Source organism: Gavialis gangeticus, unplaced genomic scaffold (assembly GCF_001723915.1).
Source record: "Gavialis gangeticus isolate Ggan-Ray unplaced genomic scaffold, GavGan_comp1, whole genome shotgun sequence".
Classification (NCBI taxonomy): domain Eukaryota; kingdom Metazoa; phylum Chordata; order Crocodylia; family Gavialidae; genus Gavialis; species Gavialis gangeticus.
In genome coordinates, this window is record NW_017729034.1 from 29,018,818 (window position 1) to 29,028,858 (window position 10,041).

General features: G+C 42.2%; 1 long non-coding RNA gene across 1 annotated transcript in view; it reads left to right on the plus strand.

Annotated features, from left to right (window-relative positions):
* The first annotated feature begins 2,069 nt into the window (after positions 1 to 2,069).
* LOC109304283 overlaps positions 2,070 to 10,041 on the plus strand; it is an 18,713-nt gene continuing 10,741 nt past the window's right edge. Inside the window, exons 1-2 of the long non-coding RNA XR_002099333.1 lie at positions 2,070 to 2,167; positions 6,952 to 6,957. This is a non-coding gene — a long non-coding RNA (uncharacterized LOC109304283). The remainder of the gene's footprint in view (positions 2,168 to 6,951; positions 6,958 to 10,041) is intronic.

Genomic DNA, 10,041 nt, shown 5'->3' on the forward strand with positions numbered 1-10,041 from the left:
GGTTTTTAATTAAGTTCTGATGCTAGACAGCTCTCTGCATGACCCCCTCCTTTTGTCCATGTTTTGAAGATGCTCTTGTGTTGATGCTGATTTCGGGTGCTTCTCTCCAAATCATATTCTCTGGTGTACTCACAGAGTAGCAGAACTCTATGACCAACTGGTAGCATGCTGAGATGGCATATTTTGGGGCTATTCAAGAAAGATGAATTGAACAATATAAAAATAGAGAAGAATATATGAGACACTAAACACTGTGGCTAGGTATACAGAAAGTAGCATGTAGCTTCCAGTACACCGGAAACATAATGGAAATGAGTAGAGATAACAGCCAGAAAATGTTAACCCAGGAATTATTGGATGGCATTGGAGGACTCTCAGAACCTGAGTGCATTATCCAGGCATCATCTTCTTCCCCTGCAAGGGGACCCACCTCACAGTTCAATATAGTGTGTAGCTTGTACCCCAGCAAAATTTAGTGAATGATTGAGCTCTTTGGGCTAAAATCCCCAACAGCCCCAGCAACAGGGGGAAAATAGGAGAATTATTCAATAAGTGTTACCAAATGGATGCTATGGATACTTAACTTTTAATGAGACATGTATAATCATTATGTTCCCCAGTATGTATACAACTACTAAAATATGAGGGCAAAGCAAGAAAGCATCTTCTTCTCTAAACATCCTTTATCCTCACTTCATGTAGCACCCTGGGGCAAATAATCTTGAAAATGTTTCATATTGTCCCTGCAGAATCTGAGAGGGAATATTCCCTCCTTCAGCTCCTAAGGTACAGGCTGCTTCCCAGCTCACAGGCTAAACTATCTGCACAAACAGACAGCTGGCACCGTCTCTCAAGTACAGCCAGCCTGCAAGATGTGTCAACCCTACTGGGTACCTCTGAGTCCACTTCATTCCTTCTGTTGTCTGATCCTTCTATAAGGGAGCTCATTGCAAGTGCTGAAGATCTACAATAGGCTGATTTCCCTTGATATGGCCTGTACTCATCAGCTGTTCTCTCTGGCTGTTTGCACCTGCTTTGGAAGTGGTGATGGGGTGGTGTGAATCTTGCTTAACCTTCATCATTGCCCTTTCTTGTTCCTTCTTCTGCCCCTGCAGGATGGCATACAAACCAAGGTTTGCCACTAAGGGAGCCCCATCATCTGTGCTGGGTCTCAGTACTGCTTGAATGCTTATAACACCACATCCCTTCATTACTTTTATATCAAAATGCTGAGGGGAACCGAAGTTGCAAGTGAGCTAATAATTCCTATCCAGGGTATGATTCTGAAACCTTTATTTGTGCTGACACAAATACCTGACACAAAGAAAAGTCCCGCCGACTTCATTCCTACATCCTCATAAAGTGAGTATGGCAGAATTGGATCTGTAGTAAATACCATCTGATTCCCCCAGGGACATTCTTCTGAAACCCCATAATTTTTGTAAAATATGAGGGCATCAGCAATCTGAATTCCTCGGAATCAGATAGTATGTCTGTAGGTGAAACCAAGTCACAGCAGCGTGATACACTGAAAACAAATCTGGAGGGGGAGCACTGCCAAGTCTCCAGCCAATAAGCAGTTTATCTGAGCTCTGCCTCCTTTTTCCCTCACATAGGTGCTCAAAGGGCTGTAAGAGGGCTGTAGGGAGACTGAGTGCCTGGACACAAATTGTTTACACTGGCATAAAAAAGAAATGGCCACATGATATGAACTTCTATACCCATGTAACTTACTATAACCTGGTGTAGAGTTACTCCTGGAAAACACAGCAGCAAAACTGCTGTGGTCTAAGTGTCCTGTGTTTGCGATTATCCCAGGATAGCACTTTGCTCAATGCTACCACATGTTCCTCTGCTACCTAGCATTAACGGCTGCAATAGCACCTGTTGCAGCTGATAATCTGGTCATTGGCCCTATCTGGATCCTGATGTAATTTACAGGGTGTACAAAGCTGACATAGATTTTACCATTATTAACATGTTATTAACCCTGAGGGAGTAAATGTCTTCCAGAAAGAGTGCTTCCTCAGCCTGATGAAGGGACTTTAAACCCAAAAGCTTGCTAATTTTTTCCCCCAACTATTTAGGTTGGTCTAGTAAAAGATATCAGATTCACCCAAGGAACCTTGTCTGCCTGTATCCTTAGACCACCACGGCTACAACCTACGTTCCTGGAAAGAGTAGGCTCCGTAAGTGGAACATAGAACTGATTTGAGCCCCAAAAAGAGTTTTGTTTTGTCTCATAGTAGCCCATTTGATCCTAGTTATAAATAACCTCTTTTGGAGGAGCCTTTGTCGCCTTTGCCTGTGTGTTGTTTCATTCCATCACCCCGCTGGCTTCCAACTTTATTTCCTACATTGTCTTTCAACACAAGATATCCCAAAATACTTCACACACAGTAAAATAATTACTTGCCCTAAAAGGAGAAAGAGAAAAAGTAAGAGGGATAGGCAGGTGAGGAAAAGAGTATCCTCAGCTGAGATTTGAAAGTACCTGGACAATCAAAAGAGGTGAAGGAACTAGATGGTAATAGCTGCAGAAGAGATTAAATTAGGGCTGTCCAAGCTCAAATTGGCCAGGGACCACATGCTCCATAGGCTGTATCAGTGGGGGATGCATTTTTCAGGGACAGCACTAGCAGGAGCCATGAGCTTCCCAGGTTGCACGCTTCACACTGGGTGTTCCCTCCCCTGCTGCACCGTTCACACAGATGGTGCTCTTGCCACCCCACTGCACAGCACATGCACATAGGTGGATGCTCCCCCACACAGTGCCCTGCCTCACCTTTTGCTCCCTACAGGCTCCCCTGTGGCACCCCACTGCACGGGTGCTCCATGCTGCCAGCTCCACCAAGGTGGAGACATGCAGCGAAAGTCAGGGGAGGAAGAGGGAGTGCTGAGCCCCTGGCTGCTGCTGCAACCAGGGTAACAGGGGCAGTGGTGGCCAGGTGGGAGCCCAGGGGCTGCAAGTTGGACAGCTCTGGATTAAGTGTAGGGATAACAAAGAGAATGGTGCCACAGAAGCAAAGTGAGTACAGGAGGTAGTAGTAGAAGATAAAGGCTCTGAGACAGAATACCCAGAAAGGCTTTTAAAATTAAAGATGGTAAGTTAAAGAAGGTAGCTGTGAAGATACAGGAAGGGCTATAGGGAGGGCAGGGTGGATGGTTGCCTCAGCTTCCTATTGCTCAGGGGCTGCACATCCCTATGGCAAGATCCCCACCTCACTAGGCACACAGTCATATCTCAGGGGAGTCCTCTGCCATAGAGAGCCTCTCAAGGTGTTGCCCAGTCTCCACACTGCTGAAGTAGGAAAGGAAAATACTTTAATTGTAACTCAGTTTTTCACCCTATCTGTAGTTTGCAGGTACTCATGCAATCTGAATCTGAATAATGAGGTCAGATAAAAAAATGGAAAACTGAATGATTCATGTGGGAACTGTAGCTTGATGCACTGATTGGGCCTGCTGGCTTATTATACCTGTAAAAAGTCACTTTGGTCTGACAAGATACCAGTGGTCATTTGGACAATCAATTTAACCTTCAAAGATACTGACCCTAAGGCTATGTACAAACTGCATAGCTCAAAAATTGCAGGCCATATTTCCAACACCCCCAGACAGAGGAGAATGGGAGATATTTTGCATGCTGCAGCCATATCCAGCAGCAGCTTCTCATAGCAAAAACAAAATCTTTTGTCTTTGTCTCTTACTTTGTCAGATGTAAATTCTCTTTGTCAAAGGTAACATTTCTTACTAAAATCTCTTACTAGAGACTCTTACAATCAATGGTAAAATCTCTTACTAGGGACTGTTGTTCAATGTGTCTGCAAAGACTTGAAAATGTCAGCATCTGCTGATGTCCTCAGTTCAAATGGCATTATCTTTCAGATTTGTTTTATTAACTGCTGTAAGATCAGACAATTTAGGAAGCATGAGACCTGATTCTTCTTCTGGGGGTTTTAAAATGGCAGGATCCCATTAATTTAAAAGGAATTTTTCTTGATGTGCATTAGTATAAGGCTGAAGGCAGGGCAGGGAAGCATTAGGGCACCTATACACGTGCCAGACATCTGCTAATTAGCTTAACTAATTGAGTTGGCTGGAGCATGCTAATTAGCTTAGCATCACATGTATTCAGCATGCCCCTGCTTCAAAATGTCTGTGGGGGCACTTTAACTAAAGTTTGTCAAATGAGCTTTAGTTAAAGTGCCCCTGTTGCCATTTAGAAGCACAGGATGCTGAATACACATGACACTGGATGCTTTAATTAAAATGGCTCTTGGAGCCATTCTAATTAAAGTGTACCCCTCTCCGTCCCTGAGCATGTGCAAAGACACTCTAGAGACTAACTCAGTTAGAGTTAGGTTTCATAGGTCTAGGTTTCATAGGCGACAGCCTACTTTGTCAAATTCTACGACTTCAGGCTAGCTTCAGACTTTTTCCTAACTTCAGACTAATATGGCTAACTACCTTACTTTGTGATCCTCCAAAAACTTATGCATGTGCTTAATGGGACTATTCACTGTAACATATTAAGCATAAGTGTTTGCAGGATTGAGGCATAAGTGAGATGAAAATCAGATGTATGATATATTGACTCTTGGCATTTAGGAAGGCTTTGCTGTCTGATGGTTAGAAACTGAGAACCAGAACACCTATTCCACTGACGGTAAAAGCCACTTAATCTTTTTATCCCTCAGTTTTGCACTATGTGGAATGGGTATAATAATAATACTTTTTCTTTGGAGGGGAAAGGGAAGAGAGAGGCTTAACTCATTAATCTCAGTATAATGCTTGCATGAAAATGCTGGGTGAAAGTCCAAAGTGTCCTTATAGCCCTAGTGGCTGTCTCTTTCCTGAGTGACTTGTTTTAATTGTATCAGGTTAAGCTGTTTGTAAACATGCGGCAGCTAAATGTAGGTGGTTTGTCATTGGGGTTTGAACAGTTCCAATCAGGGAGTGTGGTTACAAGTTGATTCAGTGCTTTCTCTGTTAATCCTCCCCCAGTTTCTTCTCTACAATCCTCTCCAGCAGTGATGAATTCCCCTTTTGAAATTAATAATGCCAAGCCTGTCAATGTTTTAAAACCCAAACTTAATTTTGTCCTCTTGAGCTTTGCCTTTGGCTCGTGAAAGCAGAAGCTTTAAACTCTATTATTTGGAAAGTCTGCTGGGATGCCTTGGTGTGGCAGGTGCTATATAAGTTTAGTGCTGCATTGCTATTAAAGTCCATTAAGAGGGATCTTTCTGAGGTTGTCAGCACACTGCAGATTAAAACCATAGAAATAAAGACACGTGCAACAAATGCCTCTGTAATGGTTTGGAAAGCTGCAGAGGGGGCTCATCTTTGGCTTGTGATCAGCTTATGACTTGGTTCAATGAAAAGGTTGTTTGGCTTCTTGAACAAGCCCTGAAAAAAATCAATATTATGAAGTTTGTGTGGGAGCCAGAGGAAAGTTTGTATTGAAGCCAGCCCTTCCACAGTTCTATATTCTGCACCGTTCTGGTTCTCTACTTTGAGGTAAGGACTAGACTTTAATACTATGACTCTCAGAAAGGTAGCACAGGAAGAAAGCTGGTGGTAGAGGGATGAGAGCAATGTCAAAAGTAATCAGGATTTTTGAAAAAACATGATAGAATCCCCCAGCAAGAAGCTGTTATAGAAACTAAGTAGCTATGGAGAGAGAAGCAAAGTGAGGCTAGATATCAGAAATTGGCTAGGAGATGGGAACAGAGAGTAAATAATATGATACAAGTTTATCAGTGCGTTGCCTCAACATACCATACTATGGCCAATGTTTAATGATTTAGAAAAGGAAAAGGAGAGTGAGGAGGCAATACTTCTTTCTGACACAAATGTAGAAGTTAGTCAAATCTAGAGAAGGATGTGAGGGACCTAACAAACCCATGTGAATGGGCAACATGATGGGAGAAGACATCTCAGTCTGTCACTTTACTCAGCTAAAGGCTGTTTTTCTAGCCATGTAAGTAGCATTTTTTGACACTTACGTACAGTGTGTGATTCTATTACTGGTACCTATGCAGTGTAGATGCAGAAGCATCCACATGGATACTGAGCATGCATGTTTGGCTATGCAGGAATGTGATTATGTACACACACACCTGCTCTTAAGTCCTGAAAAAACAAGGAGGAAGTCCCCCCAGTATTTTAGATCTAGCAGCGGAGTGGTTAGAGCACTCTCCCAGGAAACAGGAGATATAGGTTCTAGGTTCGCTTCATAGTAGGGTGCCTAGAACCTGGGTCTTCTGCTTCTTGAGAGAGTGCCTCAGTGACTAAGCTACTGGGGCTAAAATATGGAAAGGGAACCCTCCTTGTCATCCTCTTGCATCTAACATCTGCTAGTTGTGGAATTTTCCCAGGTAAAATTTTGCAACTTACACACTCCTAGCATATGTGTGCACATAGCCACACACCTGCCCAGCCAGTGTATAACTTGCTGCAGATGCTCAGTAGCCATCTGAATGCATAAACATCCACATGGCATGCATCAGAGAGTCACAAACCCTGTATAAATGCTCAAAATGCCACTTGCATGGCTGAAAGGTTGCCCTGTGGGTGTATAAAGTGTAGCAGAATTTGGCTTCTACTATTGGCAGACCAAAGACAATGTATATTAGTAGTTTAAATTTCTTCTCAGTTGCAAGTAAGTTCTAATTTAACTATAAACCACTCAGGAAGGAGACCAGGGCATCATTATAGATTGTTCAACAAAGACCTCTACCCAATATAGTCAAAAAAGCACATAATGTTAGTAGACATAAAGAATGGGACAGAAACTGCTGAAACTGTGATAATGCCAGCATATAGATGTATGGCACAGAGTCACCTGGAATAATGAGTTCACTTCTGGTCATTCTGATTCATAAAGGATTCAGCACAAATAGAGGGCTTTCAGATTCAGGTGGTAAAAGTTATTAGAGTTACAAAAAGACACGTGTGTGAGAAAAGGCAGAAAAAATAGAACAGCTTACTTGAAAGAGGAAATGAATAAGTAGGGTCATGATAGAAGCATATGAAGGACTGAACAGGAGAGAAAAGGAAAATTTGAGGTTCCTATTTACCATCTCATAATATAAGGACAAAGGGACATTCAGCGAGAATGAAAAGCCACAAATTTAACATTGGTGAAAAGAAAGTTTGTATGTATACAATGGGTGCATCTACACAAGATGCTTAATGCCCACTGGGCTAATTCTACTGCACATTAGTGTGGCTGGCAAAAACTGTGCTAATGTGCAGTAGATTAGTCCAATGGGCATTAAGTGTCACACAAAAAATGTTCATCTACACTAATGTGCAGTAGGGCTGATTACAGCACATTAAGTTAGTACCTGTTCTTACAGGTACTAAACTTATTGCATCATAATTACAGCACATTAATGAACAAGTAGATGTGCCCAATGTTTAATTAACTCATTCCCATAAGAAAAAATTGAAAATGAAGAGATTCAAAGAAAAAAGTAAGATTAGACAGACATATGTTAATGTCATTGTGGATGCTCTCACTGAACAGAATATAACACTTTGTTATAAAAGTATATAAGCCCATCAGGCTTTAGGACCTAATCCAGTCACTTGCCCAAATAGCAAGTTTTTCCCTAATTGTCCATTACTGGTTTTTTGCATTTTATCTGTAGGATTTTACTGGCAGGGAGATTATTAGATTCCATAGATTATTGTTCTGATAACATGTAGCTGTTCCTGCTCTTCATAATCAGGCTTTAACTGGGACAGAGCAGAGATAACCCTAATAACACAAAAAAGACCTTCTTCTGGTAGCCCCCCCACAACTCCTTTCTGTGCTAGGTCTAGAAATGAGCAATCCTAACTTACAATGAGACTACCTATTGACTGATTGCTCCAATCAACAAGCCCCACAGACAGCAGTACCCTTACCTGGAAACTGTCAGGTCCTACGGCAATCCCTCTGGTTCCCTTCCTCTTTTTAATATTTAAATAAGACCAACTGAAGAAGTGATGAGATGCCACTGAGCTCCACTGCCAATGACATGCAACAGTATCCAGAAGTTTATGCCATTCTCCACAGACTCCAGTATTTGCACATCAATGCCTACAGGAAATTAGCTGCCAGATGACAAGCAGCTGGATCCAAACAAATCCAGGCCAGAGAAGAGGAAAACACTTCATAGACTTACTTGGCTGGGATATTGGTTTCCATTCCCATCAAAAAGAGGATGGCTCATTGTAATATGGCAGGCTACTCCTTTAAAGGCCAGAGAGCCTTGGGCAGGCAACCCTGTATACTTACCAGACTTAGGTAGAAAATGGTCAGGTATTCTCTACAAATTGCTGAGAAGCTGCAGAAGGGAGATAGTTTCCTGCCATAGATTGAAGACCAAGGTGTGGCAGCCCAGGGTAGGAGGTGGGGAGGAGGGGAACTGTTTGTTTCATTTTTTGCATAAGTTCTTATGTTGGAAGAATACAACAGTTGATTAGTGAGCGCTTAACAAAGAGCCCTTGTAGGGCTTGGGCAGCAGGCCAGCAACTTGCTATGATCCTGTGGTTAAGGTGCTAGACTGAGAGTAAAGAGACTTGGGTTCAAATTCCCAGCCCTGCCACCTTGGACAAGCCTCTGGTTGTCTCTGTGCTTTGGTTCCCTATGTGTACATGGAGATTATAGGTTTGTCTATCACAAAGGCAGCTGTGCAGATAAATTCAGGCATGTGCCCGAGAGGTGCTTTGATATTGCTGAAACAAGGATTGTGTAAGTATCTAGGGCGGTAGAAAAGCATCCATCTCTTTTTATGGGATATTTGCTGTCGCCGTGTCGGTGTAGAGCAGGGGCAGGCAATTATTTTGGGCAAAGGGCCGCTTACTGAGTTTTGGCAAGCCATTGTGGGCCGCATGACAGGCAGCCCAGGGCAGATAAATATTAATTTTCTAAATTTTTTAAGGGCCCTGTGGGCCAGATAGAATGTCCTGGTGGGCCTTATCTGGCCCCGGGCTGCATTCTGCCCACCCCTTGTGTAGAAGCATAGGCAGACAAACTCTTGGGGTAGAGGTGATAACTTTTACTAGACCAACTAGGTAGTTGCAAATTTTGTCTTTTTTATTTGCATGCTTTTGGGCCCAAACACCCTTCATCAGGCAAAGGAGAATTCAAAGATTTTAAAATTTCTCCCACGTAGAAATGAAACTTCATATTGCACAGGAGAATTTAAAGCTGGTAAGGTTCTCCTGAATAGGAAGAAACCAAGGGAACCTTACTAGCTTTTAGTTTTCCTGTGCAATAGAAAAAAAATGACACTGATTAGTCTAGTGATATGCTTAAGACTCCCACATGTTATCTTAGGTAACATGAGCTCAGTGTTTCCTTGTCCTTCTCGTTCCATCTGTATATGTCTGTTTTCTTTTGTATTCTGCATAGATTGTAAACTCGTTGATGCAGGAATTATCTTTTTGTTCTATATTGTGTCCAGCACAGTTGTGCAGGTCTATGGTTTCTAGATGCTAGTACTATGTAAATAATCGTTATGTTCCTTCATTCCATTTATACTGGGGCTGTCTTGAGTAGTTTACCAGAATCTTAATGTCACTGTGCTAAGAAAACACCTATGTTGGTATAAACCACAGCAACAGCCATGTATATGAGGCAGAACAGTAGATGGAGGGTCAACACTTCTGAAGCAAGGCCTCTGCTAAACAGGCCTGCAGCTGAAAGTGGTCTCCAGGGCAAAAGAGTTCAGCATGGCTCTATTCTTGGCAATGCTTACTCTCCCTCATCTGCTAATGACTCCTGCAAATCCTTCAGTCCAAGTGAGTGTCTTTTGTGTACTAAATGCTGCCATTATTTATAATGCACTTTCTGTCTGAATGTGCTTAAAGTCAGTCCTGCAGGACAGTTTCAATCAACTTCGGTTCAATTTATTCCATCTAAATGACTCTGAAATGTAAATAAAATTAAATTAATGGTACTGTATTTGTCTCCTGTTACAAATGTAATAGGCTTGAAATAATGCTGACTGTAAAATCAGATGAAAACTGTACTGTGGAAATCGG